The sequence below is a fragment of the Scyliorhinus canicula genome, chromosome 3 (assembly GCF_902713615.1).
Source record: "Scyliorhinus canicula chromosome 3, sScyCan1.1, whole genome shotgun sequence".
In the NCBI taxonomy this organism is placed as follows: Eukaryota; Metazoa; Chordata; class Chondrichthyes; order Carcharhiniformes; family Scyliorhinidae; genus Scyliorhinus; species Scyliorhinus canicula.
In genome coordinates this window covers 29,594,804-29,612,580 of record NC_052148.1, presented here as the reverse complement: position 1 = coordinate 29,612,580, position 17,777 = coordinate 29,594,804, and the positions used below count along the sequence as shown (strand labels likewise).

The 17,777-nt window shown below is 46.6% G+C and overlaps 1 protein-coding gene across 3 annotated transcripts in view; it reads left to right on the top strand.

The window, feature by feature from the left end:
• The window catches only part of ctnna2 (catenin (cadherin-associated protein), alpha 2), a 1,599,328-nt gene that overhangs the window by 662,716 nt on the left and 918,835 nt on the right, over positions 1–17,777 (top strand). The window lies entirely within an intron of this gene.

The following is a 17,777-nucleotide window of genomic DNA, read 5'->3' as shown; positions in this document are numbered from 1 at the left end:
TGCAGAAAATACAGAGGCATGGGATTCAGGGTGATTTAGCAGTTTGGATCAGATATTGGCTTGCTGATAGAAGACAAAGAGTGGTAGTTGATGGGAAATGCTCTGACTGGTGTCCAGTTACTAGTGGTGTGCCACAAGGATCTGTTTTGGGGCCGTTGCTGTTTGTCATTTTTATAAATGACCTGGAGGAGGGCGTAGAAGGGTGGGTGAGTAAATCTGCAGATGACACTAAAGTCGGTGGAGTTGTGGACAGTTCAGAAGGGTGTTACAAGTTACAGAGGGACATAGATAAGCTGCAGAGCTGGGCTGACAGGTGGCAAATGGAGTTTAATGCAGAAAAGTGTGAGGTGATTCATTTTGGAAGGAATAACAGGAAGGCAGAGTACTGGGCTAATGGTAAGATTCTTGGTAGTGTGGACGAGCAGATAGATCTCGGTGTCCATGTCCATAGATCCCTGAAAGTTGCCACCCAGGTTGAGAGGGTTGTTAAGAAGGCGTACGGTGTGTTAGGTTTTATTGGTAGAGGAATTGAGTTTCGGAGCCATGAGGTCATGTTGCAGTTGTACAAAACTCTGGTGCGGCCGCATTTGGGGTATTGTGTGCAGTTCTGGTCGCCACATTATAGGAAGGATGTGGAAGCATTGGAAAGGGAACAGAGGAGATTTACAAGAATGTTGCCTGGTATGGAGGGAAGATCATATGAGGAAAGGCTGAAGGACTTGAGGCTGTTTTCGTTAGAGAGAAGAAGGTTAAGAGGGGACTTAATTGAGGCATACAAGATGATCAGAGGATTAGATAGGGTGGACATCAAGAGCCTTTTTCCTCGGATGGTGATGTCCAGCACGAAGGGACATAGCTTTAAATTGAGGGGAGATAGACATAGGACAGATGTCAGAGGTAGGTTCTTTACTCAGAGAGTAGTAAGGGCGTGGAATGCCCTGCCTGCAACAGTAGTAGACTCGCCAACACTAAACGCATTCAAATGGTCATTGGATAGGCATATGGACGATAAGGGAATAGTGTAGAGGGACTTTAGAAGGGTTTCAGAGGACGGTGCAACATCGTGGGCCGAAGGGCCTGTACTGCGCTGTAATGTTCTATGTTCTATGGTGAACATCAGAAAACACCAAAAGATGTGAGTGTCATGCAGCCATCCTCCAAAATATGTGTACACTTTATACCACGATGAATATTGCTCCCACTATTTGCTGGTTTGGAGTTTCAGAAAAAGAGAGAGACAAAAAACAAGACAGTTAGCTGACATCAGTCATTGGGAAAATGTTAGGTTCCAATATAAAAGATGCAATAGGGCAGCACGGTGGCGCAGTGGTTAGCATTGTTGGCTCACGGCGCCGAGGTCCAAGGTTCAATCTTAGCTCTGGGTCACTGTCCTTGTGGAGTTTGCATATTCTCCTCGTGTTTGCATGGATTTCGCCCGCACAATCCAAAGATGTGCATGGTAGGTGGATTGGCCACACTAAATTGCCCCTTAATTGGAAAAAATGAATTGGGTAGAACAAAGAAGAACAAAGAAAAACAGCACAGAAACAGGCCCTTCGGCACTCCAAGCCAATGCCGATCCAGATCCTCTATTTAAAACTGTCGCCTATTTTCTAAGAATCTGTATCACTCTGCTCCCTGCAATTCATGTATCTGTCTAGATACATCTTAAATGACGCTATCGTGCCCGCCTCTACCACCTTCGCCGGCAATGCGTTCCAGGCACCCACCACCCTCTGCGTAAAGAACTTTCCACGTATATCTCCCTGAAACTTTTCCCCTCTCACCTTGAACTTGTGACCCCTTGTAATTGAGTCCCCCACTCTGGGAAAAAGCTTCTTGCTAGCCACCCTGTCTATACCTCTCATGATTTTGTAGACCTCAATGAGGTTCCCACCTCAACCTCCGTCTTTCTAATGAAAATAATCCTAATCTACTCAACCTCTCTTCATAGCTAGCGCCCTCCATACTAGGCAACATCCTGGTGAACCTTCTCTGCACCCTCTCCAAAGCATCCACATCCTTTTGGTAATGTGGCGACCAGAACTGTACGCAGTATTCCAAATGTGGCCAAACCAAAGTCTTATACAACTGTAACATGACCTGCCGACTCTTGTACTCAATACCCCATCCGATGAAGGCAAGCATGCCGTATGCCTTCTTGACCACTCTTATCGACCTGCGCAGCCACCTTCAGGGTACAATGGACCTGAACACCCAGATCTCTCTGTACATCAATTTTCCCCAGGGCTTTTTCATTTACTGTATAGTTCGCTCTTGAGTTGGATCTTCCAAAATGCATCACCTCGCATTTGCCTGGATTGAACTCCATCTGCCATTTCTCCGCCCAATTTGCCAATTCTGCTTTATTCTCTGGCTGTCCCCTTCACTATCTGTTACTCCACCAATCTTAGTGTCATGTGCAAACTTGCTAATCAGACCACCTATACCTTCCTCCAGATCATTTATGTATATCACAAACAACAATGGTCCCAGCACGGATCCCTGTGGAACACCACTGGTCACAGTTCTCCATTTTGAGAAACTCCCTTCCACTGTTACTCTCTGTCTCCTGTTGCCCAGCCAGTTCTTTATCCATCTAGCTAGTACACCCTGGACCCCATGAGACTTCACTTTCTCTATCAGCCTACCATGCGGAACCTTATCAAACGATTGTCGGGCCGGCGTCTCTAAGAGACGCACTCTTTCCCCTCCGCCGCCCCGCAAGATCAAGCCGTCACGTCTTGCGGGGCAGCGGAGGGGAAGACGGAAACCGCGCATGCGCAGGTTGGCGCCGGCCAACCTGCGCATACGCGGCTGATGTCACTAAGGCGCTGCCGGCTGCGTCATTACCGCCGCGCCGCCTTGACGCCGGCGTCAAGGTCCGGCGGCCGAGTTCCCCACTACGCCGCTCCTAGGCCCCTGGGTGGGGAGGGGGGGGGGGGGGGGGGGGGGGGGGAGAATAGGGAGCGAGGAGCGGCCTCCGACGCCGTCGTGAAACACTTCGGGTTTCACTCCGGCGTCGGCCGTTGTGGAGAATCGCACCCAGAGGGATATAGATAGCTTAAGGTGATTAAGCAAAAACATGAAAGATGGAATATGTAGGAAAATGTGAAGTTATGCACTTTGGTAGGAAGAATAAAGGAGCTGAATATTATTTAAATAGAGAAAGGCTGCAGTAAGAGAAATTTTGGGGTCCTCATCGAAATCACAACAAGCTAGCAATCAAATTCAGCAGTTAATAGAAAAGGCAAATGGGATGTTGACCTTTATTCCAAAGAGAAAGGAGAATAATAATAGGGAAGTCTTGCTAAACTATATAAGGCACAAGTTTGACCTGGAATATTGTGAACAGTTTGGTCCCCTATCTAAGGAAAGAAATACTGGCATTGGAAGCAGTCCAGAGAAGGTTTACTAAGTTGATCCCGGGTATGGAGGGATTTTATTATGAGAGGTTCAGTAGATTGGACCTGAACTCTTTGGTGTTCAGAAGACTGAAATGCAACCTGATTGAGATATATTGAACTCTCAGGAGGCTTGACAGGATAGATGTTGAAAGGTTGTTTCCATTTGTGGGAGAGTCTCTGACCAGGGAGCATAACCTCACAGTAAGGGATTGCCCATTTAAGACAGAGGTGAGGCGGCATTTCTTCTCTCAAAGGGTAGTTTATCTGTTGAATTCTTAATCACAGAGAGCTGTAGAGGCTGCGTCTTTAAGTATGTTAATTGCGATAGACAGATTTTTAGTAAGGAAATTAAGGGTTTTGTTGATACAACGGGAAAGTGAAGTTGAGGATGATATCGGGGCGGCATTCTCCCCTACCCGGCGTGACGGAGGGTCCCGGAGTAGGGGAGTGGCGCCAAGCACTCAGGGGACGCGCCTCCCCAAAGGTGGGGAATTCTCCCCACCTTTGGGGGCCAGCCCCGAGCCGGAGCGGTTGCAACCAGAAGACCGGCGCAAAAAACTGGCGCCCCCGGCAGCGGGGCTGGCCGAAAGGCTTTCCCGGTCCGCGCATGCGCCGGCAGTGACGTCAGCGGCAACTGGCCGCTGATGTCACTGCTGGCGCATGCGCGATATGGGGTTCTCTTCCGCCTCCGACATGGTGGAGGTCGTGGCGGACGCAGAAGAACATAGTGCAGCCAGGGCACTGGCCCGGAGTCTGAGCGGGGGGGTTCCGATCGCGGGTCAGGCCACCGTGGGGGCACCCCCCGGGGTTTGATTGCCCCCCCAGGACCCTGGGGGCCTGCTCGCGCCGCTGAGCCCGCCGTTCCAGAGGTGGTTTAAACCTCGGCGGCGGGAGAGGCCTCCCAGCGGCGGGACTTCGGCCCATCTGGGCTGGAGAATCACTGCAGGGGCCTCTCCGATCGGAGTGGCGAGATTCCTGCCCCCGCCACTTCCCGGGTGGCGGAGAATCTCTGCCACGGCGGGGGCGGGATTTTAGGCGCCCCCAGGCGATTCTCCGACCCTGCTGGGGGTCGGAGAATTTCGCCCCCGATCAGTCATGATCTCATTGAATGGAGGATCAGACGCGATGGGCCAAATGACCTTCGTCTGCTCCTAGTTATATGGTCTTCTCTGATTTTCTTTCAGCTATTTTGAATGTAGGTATGTTTTTTGTTTTCTTCTTCTTTGTTCTGCTTTTATCAGATTAATTTTGTCTTTTCTGACCTGCCTCATCAAATACTATTGGCCAAACTAGTTTGGTTTCTTTCACAGATTTGTAGTAATTTTATTTACCATGTTGTATTCATTTTTGGAAGCTAAATTATTTGTGTCGAGTCAACAGTACTCCCAACACTGAGACCTGGGCAACCCATTCAGAATTTCTGCCCATCTCAGCATAATTCTTATTCAAGTTTTTTTTGCCCTTTAGCATACTTTTTATCCCTTCTTTACGGTATGATTCTACTTGTGTTTAATTGAAAATGAAAATCGCTTATTGTCACGCGTAGGCTTCAAATTAAGTTACTGTGAAAAGCCCCTAGCTGCCATATTCCGGTGTCTGTTTGGGCAGGCTGGTACGGGAATTGAACCATACTGCTGGCCTGCCGATGTCTGCTTTCAAAGCCAGCGATTTAGCCCTGTGCTAAACCAGCCCCATAAATAGCATTTTCAGTGGATCATTGTCAAGTATTTTTGGGACGTGCACCACACCTTACTTGAGTGAGTGCAACTCCAGCAACACTCAAGAAGCTTGACATCATCCAGGCCAAAGTCGCCCCTTGAATCATAGAATTTACAGTGCAGAAAGATGCTATTCAGCCCATCAAGTCTGCACCCACTCCACTACCTGAAACATTCACTCCTTCCACCACTGAACACAGTGACAACAGCGTGGACCATCTGCAAGATCCTCTGCAGAAACTCACCAACGCTCCTTAGCCAGCACCTTCCAAACCCGTGACCTTGACCACCCAGAAGGATAGGGACAGTCGATGCATGAGAACACCACCGACTGAATTCTCCTCCAAGCCACACACCCTCTTGACTTGGTACTATATCACCGTTCCCGTACCAGCCTCCCCGGACAGGCGCCGGAATGTATCGACTAGGGGCTTTTCACAGTAACTTCATTGAAGCCTACTCGTGACAATAAGCGATTTTCATTTTCATTTAATTTTTTCATTCCTTTACTGTCACTGGATTAAAATCCTGGAACTTCATTCTACACGAGATGTGTTACGGTGTTTCAAGAAGGCAGCTCATCACCACCTTAGGGATGTTGGCCTAAACAGCGATGCCCACATTCTGCGGGAGAATAATTAAAAACTATTACAATTGGGTTGTCCCTTTCTCAAACACATTGAAGCAATTGACCAGACACCAAATCACTGAATTGTAACAGCGTAGAAAGAGGTTAGTCAGCCCATCGTGTCTGGACCGGCTCGCCAAATGAACATGACAACTCATGCCTTTTCTTGCCTTTTCTCCATTCCCCTGCACATTGTTTCTATTCAAATAATCATCTAATGCCCTCTTCAATGTCTTAATTGTAAGAAGTCTTACAACACCAGGTTAAATTACAACAGGTTTGTTTAGAATCACTAGCTTTCGGAGCACAGATCCTTCGTCAGGTGAATTCAAGAAGAAAGAAAGATGGAAGAAGTTGGAAGAGTGAGTAAGCCGGGTGGGAGAGGTCTTTGATTTATCAGTCATTAACTGCTCTCTCCATCTGTCCGGCCATATTCAATGATCTATGTACATGTGTACCTAGGTCGATCTGCTCTTGCACTTCATTTTGAATTGTGCCTCTTATTTTTTATTCTCGCTTCATTTACTTCCTACCAAAATGCACCACTTCCCACTTATCTGCACTGAGCTTCATCTGCCACCTATCTGCCTATTCCACCAGCTTGTCTATGTCCTTTTGAAGTTCTGCTTCAAAGTTTTGTATCATCAGCAAACTTTGAAATTGTCCCTTCCACACCAAGATCTGGATCATTAATGTATATCAGGAACAGCAAGGATCCCAATAAGAACATAAGGAGCAGGAATAGGCAATTCAGCCCCTTGAGCTTGCTTTGCCATTCAATGTGATCATGGCTGATTTCAACTGGACCTCATTTCCAACTTCCTACTGGCTCCCCATAACCTTTCATTCTGCTATTAAAAACCTATCTAGTTCCTTAAATTTGTCTAGTGTCCTGCCATCCACTACACTCTGGGGCAGAGAATTCCAGTTTAACGGTCCTTTGCATGAAATAGCTCCTCCTCATTTCTATTTTAAATATGGCACCCCTTAAAACTATGGCCTCTCGTACTGGAATGTGTAACAAGGGGAAACATCCACTCCACGTCTACCCTGTCAATCTGGTTTAGCCTCATATCTCAATGCCAACCCCTGGAGCGCTCCACTACAAATCTTCCTCCAGCTCGAAAAATATCCAATGAACATTACTCCCTGTTTCCTATTAATCAGCCGATTGTGTACCCACATTGCCATTGTAGCTTTTATTCCATGAACTTTAACTTTCTCATATGTCTGTTCTGTGGCATTGAAACAAATGCCTTTTGAAAGTCAATGTACATCATCTTTTTGAATTCTGTCATGTGATATGGGTGTCACTGGCAAGAGCACCATTTGCTGCCCATTCCTAATTGACCTTGAAATTATCTGCTTACTAAGCAATTTCAGATAGCAGTTAAGAATCAATCGTATTCCTATGGATCTGGAGTCACAGACAAGCCAAGCCAGGCAAAGATAGCATATTTCCTTTTCTAAAGGAAAAGGTGTCAGTGAACCAGATAGGTTTTTCACAGTAATCAATGATAGTTTCATGCTCACCATTACTGAAATGAGGGGCAAGATTTAACCAGCACGGTGTCGCCCAGCGCAGACCTGGGCAAATCGGTTAACTAACGGGAACAGACAAAATCGAGATTTGCGTCTGTCACTTAACTGGCCTGCTCCTGATGGCGAGTTCCAGATCTCGCCCAAATGTGGCAAGCATTGTATTAACCCCAATTTTCAATAATTTTGATCTCATTAACAAGATTGAAGTCAAATGTATTGGCTCCCGGGAATTAACCAGCTCCGCAGCAAGAAATTAAGCGGGCATCGTTTAGTACTCCTTTTTAAAAATGTGAAGCTGGCGCAATGCCTGTTGAGGGGAACTTGTAGTGATATCACGTCTGTAGTTCATCAACTGACCTTAGGCGTCTCATTAGTATATAAGTGAATGTTAGAGTCAGATAAACTCAGACTGACTAGGGACTGGGAAAGAGGTTGCTTGTGCATGTTCATAGTGTTATTCATCTGTTGTTTTGTTCATATTTGACCCACAGTTAATGTTGTTTGCAGCTTTAGCTAGTGTTACAAGTGTTCTTGTAATATAAATCAGGCCATCTGCCAAGAACATTACAGACTATGGAGGTGAGTAAACATTTCCATTTTTAGCCATGCAGTTCAAGGCCCCTGGAGCTGCTGCCAGATGGGTCAGGTTTGGTAGGGGGGCTGAACCTTCCATGTTCGGTGTCGCTCCTGGGCCAGTGGGGGGACGGGGGGGAGGTTTTAATCTGAGAGGCCTTCGTCATCTTTAAATATTGTGGATACCTATAATAGGGGCAACTACAGCTGCTGCCTGTCTGTCCTACCAAATACTTACAGGACAGAGCCCTGTTCTTGATATATGTTGACGGTCGCTTTAACTCCCTTTGACTGTGAGCAGCCTCTAGCTTCACAGCTGAAGGTTATTGCTGCGAAGGAATTGGCCTTGTTGTGAGAGCACTTCACAGCTGCAGGTTGTGTTTGCTGTTTGCTCCTGCTTGTGGCTGCAGAAGCCTGGAGGCTGCTATTGTGGTTTCCTTCTTTCTCTTTAGCCAGAAAGGACAAATGTTTCTAAGATATCTGGAACCTGGAACAGCAGGCTCTGGAGGGCTTTGATCCAAATGAGCAACCTATTGCAGATGTTGAAGAAATGCTTTTGCAGGTTGCTGATACTTTTGTTGCCGGTGTGGTAAGTTCTGCATGTAACTGGCACGTCACCCCAGGTCAAACACACTGGAAGTCAAAGATGTTCAACTACACGGTAGCATGGTGGTTAGCATAGATCCTTCACAGCTCCAGGGTCCCAGGTTCGGTTCCCGGCTGGGTCACTGTCTGTGCGGAGTCTGCACGTCCTCCCCGTGTGTGCGTGGGTTTCCTCCGGGTGCTCCGGTTTCCTCCCATAGTCGAAAGATGTGCGGGTTAGGTGGATTGGCCATGCTAAATTGTGTCCTAATAAGTAGTGTCCTAATAAGTAAGGTTAAGGGGGTGTTGTTGGGTTACCGGTATAGGGTGGATACGTGGGTTTGAGTAGGGTGATCATTGCTCGGCACAACATTGAGGGCCGAAGGGCCTGTTCTGTGCTGTACTGTTCTATGTGCACTCTGAGCGGCTGTAGAATATGTGGATGCTAGAATTTGGTTCTGATGAGATTGGACCATGTGGGAGGGCCTGCACAGCTGCAGCTCATGGATGGAAAATGGCACTGATACGTGGAACAACCAACGAGTAACACATTGATGGACAAAGCACTCCTGGAGATGGTAAAACATTCATAATTTTGTCCTCAATTTCTGTTGAGGAACCTGTGAAGGGTGATATCATGTGTTGGGACTTTTGTGACAATGAGCGATATAGATTTGTATTGGTACCAATATGGAACAATGACAGTTCCTTGTTGTTTAATGGTTAGTGTGATATGTGGAATGTTATGTAGTCGATTTTCAAATCTTTGTTAATGTTGACCGTTTTTGCAGTAAAATCTTTTCAAGTGGCTACTCGTGTACATGTGCCATGTCTCAGACAATGATTCTTGATTCTCATTTGAATCAAACTTTGAAGACTGAACATTTTGCCTTAATTCTAGAAGGGTCAGAATCACAGAGGGAGCAGCTTGATGCAGGCTGGAGGAGGCACCACATGTGCAGAAGGCCGCCGCGTACCCAGAAGATCCGGCCACCCATCAGGCTGAGCAGCGACCCAGAGGGGGATATCAGTCACGGCCCAAGGTATACAGGCGGCGTTGTTTTTTTTGAGGAGCTGCAGGAAAAGCATGTGCCACAGGACACTCCGTCTTAACAAAGAAACAGTGCAACACCTGTGCCATGTTCTTGCGGACTTGGCGTCCCATGGAGGAAGAATCCACCGGTGGCTGTGTAGGTCCCCCACAGCTCTGAGCTTTTACACACAGATTTATTCCAGGGTTCGAGCGGGGAATTATGCAGCATCTTACATGCTACATCCCACAAGTTGATTTGAATTGATTTGATTTATTGTCACATGTACCGAAGTACAGTGAAAAGTATTTTTCTGCAGCCGAGGGAATGTACGCAGTAGACAAAAGAATAATCAACAGAGAACATTGACAAATGGTACATCGACAAACAGTCATTGACAAAGAGTCATCGGACTTGAAACGTTAGCCCTTTTCTCTCTCTACAGATGCTGCCAGACCTACTGAGATTTTCCAGCATTTTCTCTTTCATCATCGACAAACAGTGATTGGTTACAGTGCGGAACAAGGGGCCAAACAAAGCAAATACATGAGCAAGAGCAGCATAGGGTGCCGTGAATAGTGTTCTTACAGGAAAGAGATCAGTCCGCGGGGGTGCCGTTGAGGAGTCTCGTAGCTGTGGGGAAGAAGCTGTTCCTACGTCTGGATGTGCGGGTCTTCAGACTTCTGTACCTTCTGTCTGATGGAAGGATCTGGAAGAAGGCAATGCCTGGGTGGGAGAGCTCTCTGTTAATATTGTCTGCCTTCCTGAGGCAGCGGGAGGTGTATACAGAATCAATGTAGGGGTGGAAAGCTTGTGCGATGCGTTGGACTGAGTTCACCACACTCTGCAGTTTCTTGAGATCTTGGACCGAGCAGTTTGCCATACCAGGCTGTGATGCAGCCGGATAGGACGCTGTCTGTCGCACATCTGTAGAAGTTTGTGAGAGTCGATGCAGACATGCCAAATTTCTTTAGCTTCCGTAGGAAGTAGAGATGTTGTTGGGCTTTCTTGACTGTTGCATCAATGTGAGTGGACCAGGACAGACTATTGGTGATGGTAACCCCCAGGAATTTAAAGCTATCGACCATCTCCGCTTCAGAGCCATTGATGCAGATGGGAGTGTGCGTCTCACTACACTTCCTGAAGTCGATGATCAGTTGGTCTTTACAACATTTTGAGAGAGGTTGTTTTCGGTACACCATGCGACCAAGTGATTTATCTCCCTCCTGTAGTCTGATTCATTGTTGTTTGAGATACGGACCACCACAGTCATATCATCCGCAAACTTACAGATTGAGTTGGAGTTAAATCTTGCCACACAGTCATGTGTGTACAGGGAGTACAGTCGAGGACTGAGCACACATCCTTGCAGGGCCCCGGTGTTGAGGACTATTGTGGAGGAGGTGGTGTTGCCAATCCTGCCAGATTGCGGTCTGTTGGTGAGGAAGTCAAGGATCCAGCTGCACAGGGAGGGGTCAAGTCCAAGGTTGCAGAGTTTGGTTATTAGTCTTGTTGGGATAATGATGTTGAAGGCGGAGCTGTAGTCTATGAACAGCAGTCTTACATCAGTGTTCTTGCTGTTGAGGTGTTTGAGTGTTAGTGATAGGGCCAGGAAGATAGCATCTGCTGTGGACCGGTTGCAGTGATAGGCAAACTGTAGTGGATCGAGACTATCTGGGAGGCTGACAATGATCCATCTCATGACAAGCCCCTTGAATCATTTCATGATAACAGACGCTAACTATCTGTGAAGTTCGGTCTTGGGAGATAAGGGGTATACCTGAGGTCCTGGCTGATGATGCCAGTACAGAGGCTGGAGACTGGTGGAGACCCGATACAACGAGGCCCATGCTGCAACCCATCTTTTCATTGAAAGGTGCATTGGATTGCTCAAAATGAGGTTCCGATGCCTAGATCGCTCTGGTGGTGCACTGCAGTACAACCCCCAGAGGGTCTCCCACTTTGTGGTAGTCTGCTCTGCCCTCCACAGCCTGGCACAGCAGCGGTGCGACCTGCTGGAGGAGGAGGAAGAGGGACATGCTGCCTCGCCTGAGGAGGAGTCAGACTGGAAGGGGACAGAGGATGAGCCGGGGAGGAGTCGCAAGGTGGAGGACAGGCGGCAGCAAGGCTTCTGGCATGGCTGGAGGCCCAGGGAGGCCCTTGTCCTTGGCTGTTTCTCACAGGGCGAGACTTTATTTGGATTTGTTTATTGTCACGTGTAACGAGGTACAGTGAAAAGTATTTTTATGCGAGCAGTTCAACAGATCATTAAGTACATGGGAAGAAAAGGGAATAAAAGAAAATACATTATAGGGCAACACAAGGTATACAATGTAACTACATAAGCACCGGCATCGGATGAAGCATACAGGGGTGTAGTGTTCATTTAGGAGTCTGGTAACAACGGGAATTCGTTGTCCCCAATTTCCCTCCTTCCACCTCATTCCCCTCTATCCCCCTATTCTCCTCCTTCTCTCCCCATTCCCCGACCCTGCCATTCCCCCATCCCCGACACCCACCCCCCCACATTCCAATTGACTACCCCATTCCACCCTCCCAGCGTCTGTGTAACATCACCCCCCCCAGGGTGCTGAGCCTTTGGCACTGTCAGCGGGTCATTATACAAGGCCGGAGAGTGATGATCACTCACTGTGAGGTAAGCTCTGATGCTCCTCAGTTTATCCCAAAGTCTGACTCCTAACTTGCTGCTGACACAGCGCTCACATCCATTCTCTGAATGGGGTCTGCATCGGGGGGCATTTGATCTTGGACCACTGTGGCCGGGGAATGGGGGTAGGGGGATGGCAACAGGGGATGGGAGTGCAGGCCTCCCCATCCCACAACCCCCTAGTGCCCACTCCGTGATCCTTAATCTACTTTGTCTGATGTGGCTTACTGCTATGTCTACGTGTGTCCTCACCATGCACATCTGAAGTGGAGGCAGCCTACTGCTTCTCATGTCCTGTGACCTTTGATGCGTGTGACGGAGGTCCTCTAGAAGGCCTGGAACCAGAAGGCTCTGGCCAGCTTACTGGTGTCACTTACTTCGCCATGCTACACTATTCTGTCCGCTACCCTTGGAATACGACAATGCCAGGAGGGGGGGAGCAAGCCTGTTCCGCCATTCAATCAGATCATGGCTGATCTCTTCCTGGTCTCAAATCCACCTCCCTACCTGTTGCCCATACCCATTTAACCCATTTTTTAAATCAAAAATATATCTATCACTTTCTTGAAAACATTTAATGACTTAGATTCCACCGCACTATGGGGCAGCGAGTTCCACAGATTAGTGAGGGAGCATTTAAAAGTAGCTCCACCTTGTTAGTGCGAGACGCTGAACTGAGAGTCGGGAGAATCAGACGACGAGACAGCCAGTAATGGCAAGAAGCTCGTGGGGGCTCTTTTCCAACACTAAGTGTCGTTAAATATGAACCACGATCTCACCAAGGCGGCCGTTAAGAAATGCCCCGCCAAAATAACACTTTGAAATGTCTCCGTTAAATCGTGCCCTTGTTTTCATTTCCAGATTGAATTTATATTCCTCCAGGTGCTGTGATGGGATTAGAACTCACATACCCAGAGCATTAACACTGGCCTCTGGAGTATGAGTCCAGTGACCTTACTACTACACCACTATCTCCCCCTGCTGCATTGATGCAGTCTCTTTATCAGATAACTATAATACCAATAATCTTCACACATACACCGGAGAATTAATTCCATTGCTTTACACATCACTAAGTGAGACTATTCAGTCTCATTGCTCAGGCCTGTTTTGTCTCTCTTTTCAAGGTAACCTGTTTCCAATCAAGCACTAACTATCCACATTTCCCAGTAATTGCCTTATCATGGTAGTCGATGCTTCACAAATCTCTTCTCAATCTCTCTCAGCACTCTTGAAATAAATACCATCTATCTCTGGGATTTATTTCTTTGCAAACACTTTTAGCCTGTCTCGGTTACCATTTCATTTATATTGAAGTCATTGATTTTACTCAGTTATCTGTGTTTAGGGAAGGCACATTGCTTCTACCTTCCCTTGTGAATACTTAAGAGAAAGTAATCATTCAAAATATTTACGATTTTATATTCATCTTTACTTTAAAGACCATTTACCTCTTTTCGGTTTTTCACCCCTTCTCAATGGTTCAGTGATAGCTTTTCTGCCAGTGGCAAGACGTTACAAGATTAGGTCCCCCATCAAATAGTCCAGCTCTGAATTCTGAATTGATATACAATGAGATACTACTTCAGGTGAGTTTAAATAGCCCCTTCCATCATATAAGTTGTGGGAGCCTATAAATTCCTCCCACCAAATGCAACTAACCATGTTTTCATTTGGTATAAAAATGGTTATGGACATGGATGGAGTATTCGCATCACAGCCTGTCAGACTGTTAATCAACCTGTGAATCCTTCACTTCTTATTATTATTCTCCAAGGAAACAGCAAAGATACAAAATCAATAACTACTCTTCTCAGATTGCCCTCTTCCTGCTGCAGTGAAAAAAAATACAAACTGCTCTACTTTTTATTTATTCACAGAATATGGGTGCTACAGGCAAGGCCAGCTTTTCGTCACAACCCAAATTTTCTTTGACAAAGTTGCCTTCTTAAACTGCTCCTATCCTTGAGTTGAAGCTCATCCACAATGCTGTGTGATTGAGATTTCCAGGATTTTGACCTCGCAACGATGAAAGAACAGCAATATATTTCCAAATCAGGACACTGTATGACTTAGACGGGATCTTTGAGGTGCTGGGGTCCAGTGCACCTCCTGATCCTGCCCTCCCTGGTGGCAGAGGTCACAGGTTTGGGAGCTGCTATCAAAGAAACTTCATAAATGCAGCTTGTAGATGGGCCTCCCTGCAAAGTAGGGTTTTGCCAGTATCAAAGGAAGTGAAGCTCTGAGGTGAATGGGGTTCCAAACAAATTTGGTGGGTTTTTTTTCAACGGTTGGTGTTAGTGGGGATTCAGTCATCCAGGCATTGAGTTTTCTTCAGACTCCTGACTTGTGCTTAGATGATGGAATGTTTTGGGGGAGTGAGGAGGTTAAGTACTTGCCACATGATGTGCAAGCTCTAAACTCTTGTAGTCACAGTATTTATGTGGTTGGTCTATAGAATGATAAAACCATATAGCGCAGAAGAGGCCCTTCAGCCCATCAAGCCTACACCAACAAAACAAAACGACTCTAACCTACACTAATCCCCCATCCCACATTATATGGATCCATTGTCCTGTGTGCTTTATCTTTAATTGTTTTCTGGACTACCCTGTGTACCTGTTTACAATATCAAAGCGTTGTGTTAGTCAAGCCGATTCCAGTGGTGTGCTAATTGTCCCCATTTCCCTGTTACTTGATTAGTTTCCAGAGGCACACTGGCTCCTCTAGACATCGTGGAGTCCCATTAAGCCGTATCAATTCTCTTACTGTTGCTGTAGCCTTGGAAAGATCTCACCTGGGGTGCGACCATGTTAGTGCTGTCTGGGATGTGGTAATATGTCGTCTCTGTCCACAGTGAGTGTGAATACTACAGTCAGGCTGTCTGTTTAACCCTTTCCATTCATTTCTCTCCTGCTGCAGTCCACACTCCCTGAATTTGCCCTACGACAGGCTTGATGCACAGATTGCTCCCTTGGTCTCAAATGGATCCTACTATTTTCCTGGTCATTCTCTTCCCCTTGATATCCTGGGATTTTCCCTCATCCTACCCGCCAGTACTTTTTCATGTCCCCTGTTTACTCTCCTATTTGCTTTTTTGAGCTCCCCCAGCCCCTGCACTTTCTACACTCCATGTGGCCACAAAACACAGTTTTGTGGCCACTCTCACTAAAATGTTCCCCACTGCTACCTTGAACACCTGTCCGGCTTTGTTCCCCAGAACTAGGTCCAGCACTACACCATCCCTTGTTGGATATTTGACATGTTGATATGCAAAGCTCTCTTGAATACATTCCAATAAATCTGCTCCCTCTAAATCCTTTACAATGTGACTATCCCAATTAATGTTGGGACAGTTGAAATCCCGTAACACAATTACTCTGTTATTGTATTTACACACCTCAGTGGATTGATTACATATCTGCTCCTCTATTGCCCGCTCGCTATTTGTTGGTCTATATTACACTCCCAGAGTGTGAATGCCCCCTTTTTATTCCTTAGCTCGTTGGAAGACCTTTCCAATATATCACCCCTCCTTATTGCAGTAACAGACTCCTTAATTACCTCTTTTATACCCTCCCCTGTCTTGCCTGAAATTCATATTTCCCAGAATGTTGAGCTGCCAGTCCTGCCTCCCTTAACCACGTCTCTGTGATGGCATCTACGTATCAATACACACTCTTACCTCATTTGGCTTATCTATGATACTCCTAGCATTAAAGTCAAGGCCATCCAGCCTCACCTTACTCTCTTGAAACTCAAAATGCTGTGTCCCTATTGCATAAACACTTTGTGTCCCCTCCCCTGCCGAACTAGTTTAAATTCCTCCTAAAAGCAGTGGCAAATCCACTTTGTTTGTCCCATTATGGTTCAAGTGCAGACTGTCCAGCTTGGGCAGGTCCCACCTTCCCCAGAAATGTTCCTAGTGATCCAAGAATCTAAACCCCTCCCTCTTGCACTAACTCTTGAGCCATGCATTCATCTGCCCTATTCTCCTATTTATGTACTCGCTAGCACATGGCACCAGGGGTATTCCAGAGATTACAACCATTGAGGTCCTGCTCTTTAGTGTACTGCCTAGCTCACTAAATTCTTCACACAGGACCTCATCCCTCATTCTACCTAAATCGTTGATGTCAATGTGTATCATGACCTTGGTCTTATCACCCTCCCTGTTCAGAATGTCTTATCACCTTCCCCATTCAGGATGTCCTGCAGCTGTTCAGTGACATCCCTCACTCTGGCACTAGGGAGATAACACACCATCCTGGAGTCATGTCTGCAGCCGCAGAAATGCTTGTCTGCTCCCCTAACTAATGAATCCCCTAAAACTAGGGGTTGGTTTAGCACATAGGGCTAAATCGCTGGCTTTTAAAGCAGACCAAGACAAGCCAGCAGCACGGTTCAATTCCCGTACCAGCCTCCCTGAACAGATGCCGGAATGTGGCGACTAGGGGCTTTTCACAGTAACTTCATTTGAAGCCTACTTGTGACAATAAGCGATTTTCACTTCATTTTTCATTTCAAACTATCGCTTCTGCTTTCTTCTTCTCCCCTCCTGTATAACTATTCAATCTACCGCAGCCCCATCACGAGGAGAGACTGTTTTTCCTTCTCCTCACCCCTAATGATATTTCACTGTCTGTCGTTTAGAATTTCGACCCTACTAAACAACGGATGTTATTAAAGAATGAACAGCAATCAGTACTAGATGCTAAAGGAATAATTTAACTCTTAAACTCCCACACTACCAACTTTGTTCACTGCTCGCTGCACTCTAATTACGCTTCTGGACGATGGACTAATTCCACCCCCCATCCTCCAAGCCTCCCCCAAACCCATGGTAATAACGTTGAGGGTTTCTTGTTGAAGACGCTTGGTGGAAATGCCACTTAACGGCCCAAGTCTGAATGTGGTCCAGGTTTGGCTATGCGGGCATGTCCTGGTCATTTTTTGTGGAGTTGCCAATGGAAATGAACACTGTTACAATCAGCAGAGAACAATCACCACTTCTGACCTCATGATGCAGGAATAGTCATTGATGAAATAGTATAAGATGATTAGGTTGAAGGAACTCCCGTAGTGATGTCCAGGGGCTGAGATGATTGCCCTCCAAAAACAACAATAATCTTCTTTTGTACTAGGTATGATTCCAACCAGTTGCGAGTTTGTCCCTGATTCCCATTGACTTGTTTTACTTGGGTTTCTTGATGTCATACACAGTCATGCTACCTTGATGGACAAAGCAGTCAGTTTCACCTCACTTTTGCAATTCAGCTCTTTGTTCATCTTTGGGCCAAGGCTGCACTGAGGTCTGGAGCCAAGTGGTCCTGGTGGAACCCATGAGTGAACTGAAATGCGCAAATGTAATTTCATATCACTGCCAATCGCACCTTCCATTATTTTGCTCATGATTAAGAGTAAAGTGATTGGTTGGAGTGGATTTGACCTGCTTTGTGTGGTCAGGGCATTCGTGGGAAATTTCTCACTTTGTCTGGTCGACGCCAGTGTTGTACCCGAACTGGAACAGTTTGCCTAGGCTGACAGCTGGTCCTAGAACTCAAGCCTTCAATCTACAGCCTGCATGTTGTTAAGCCTTTGCTGTATCCAGTGTGTTTAGCCATTTCT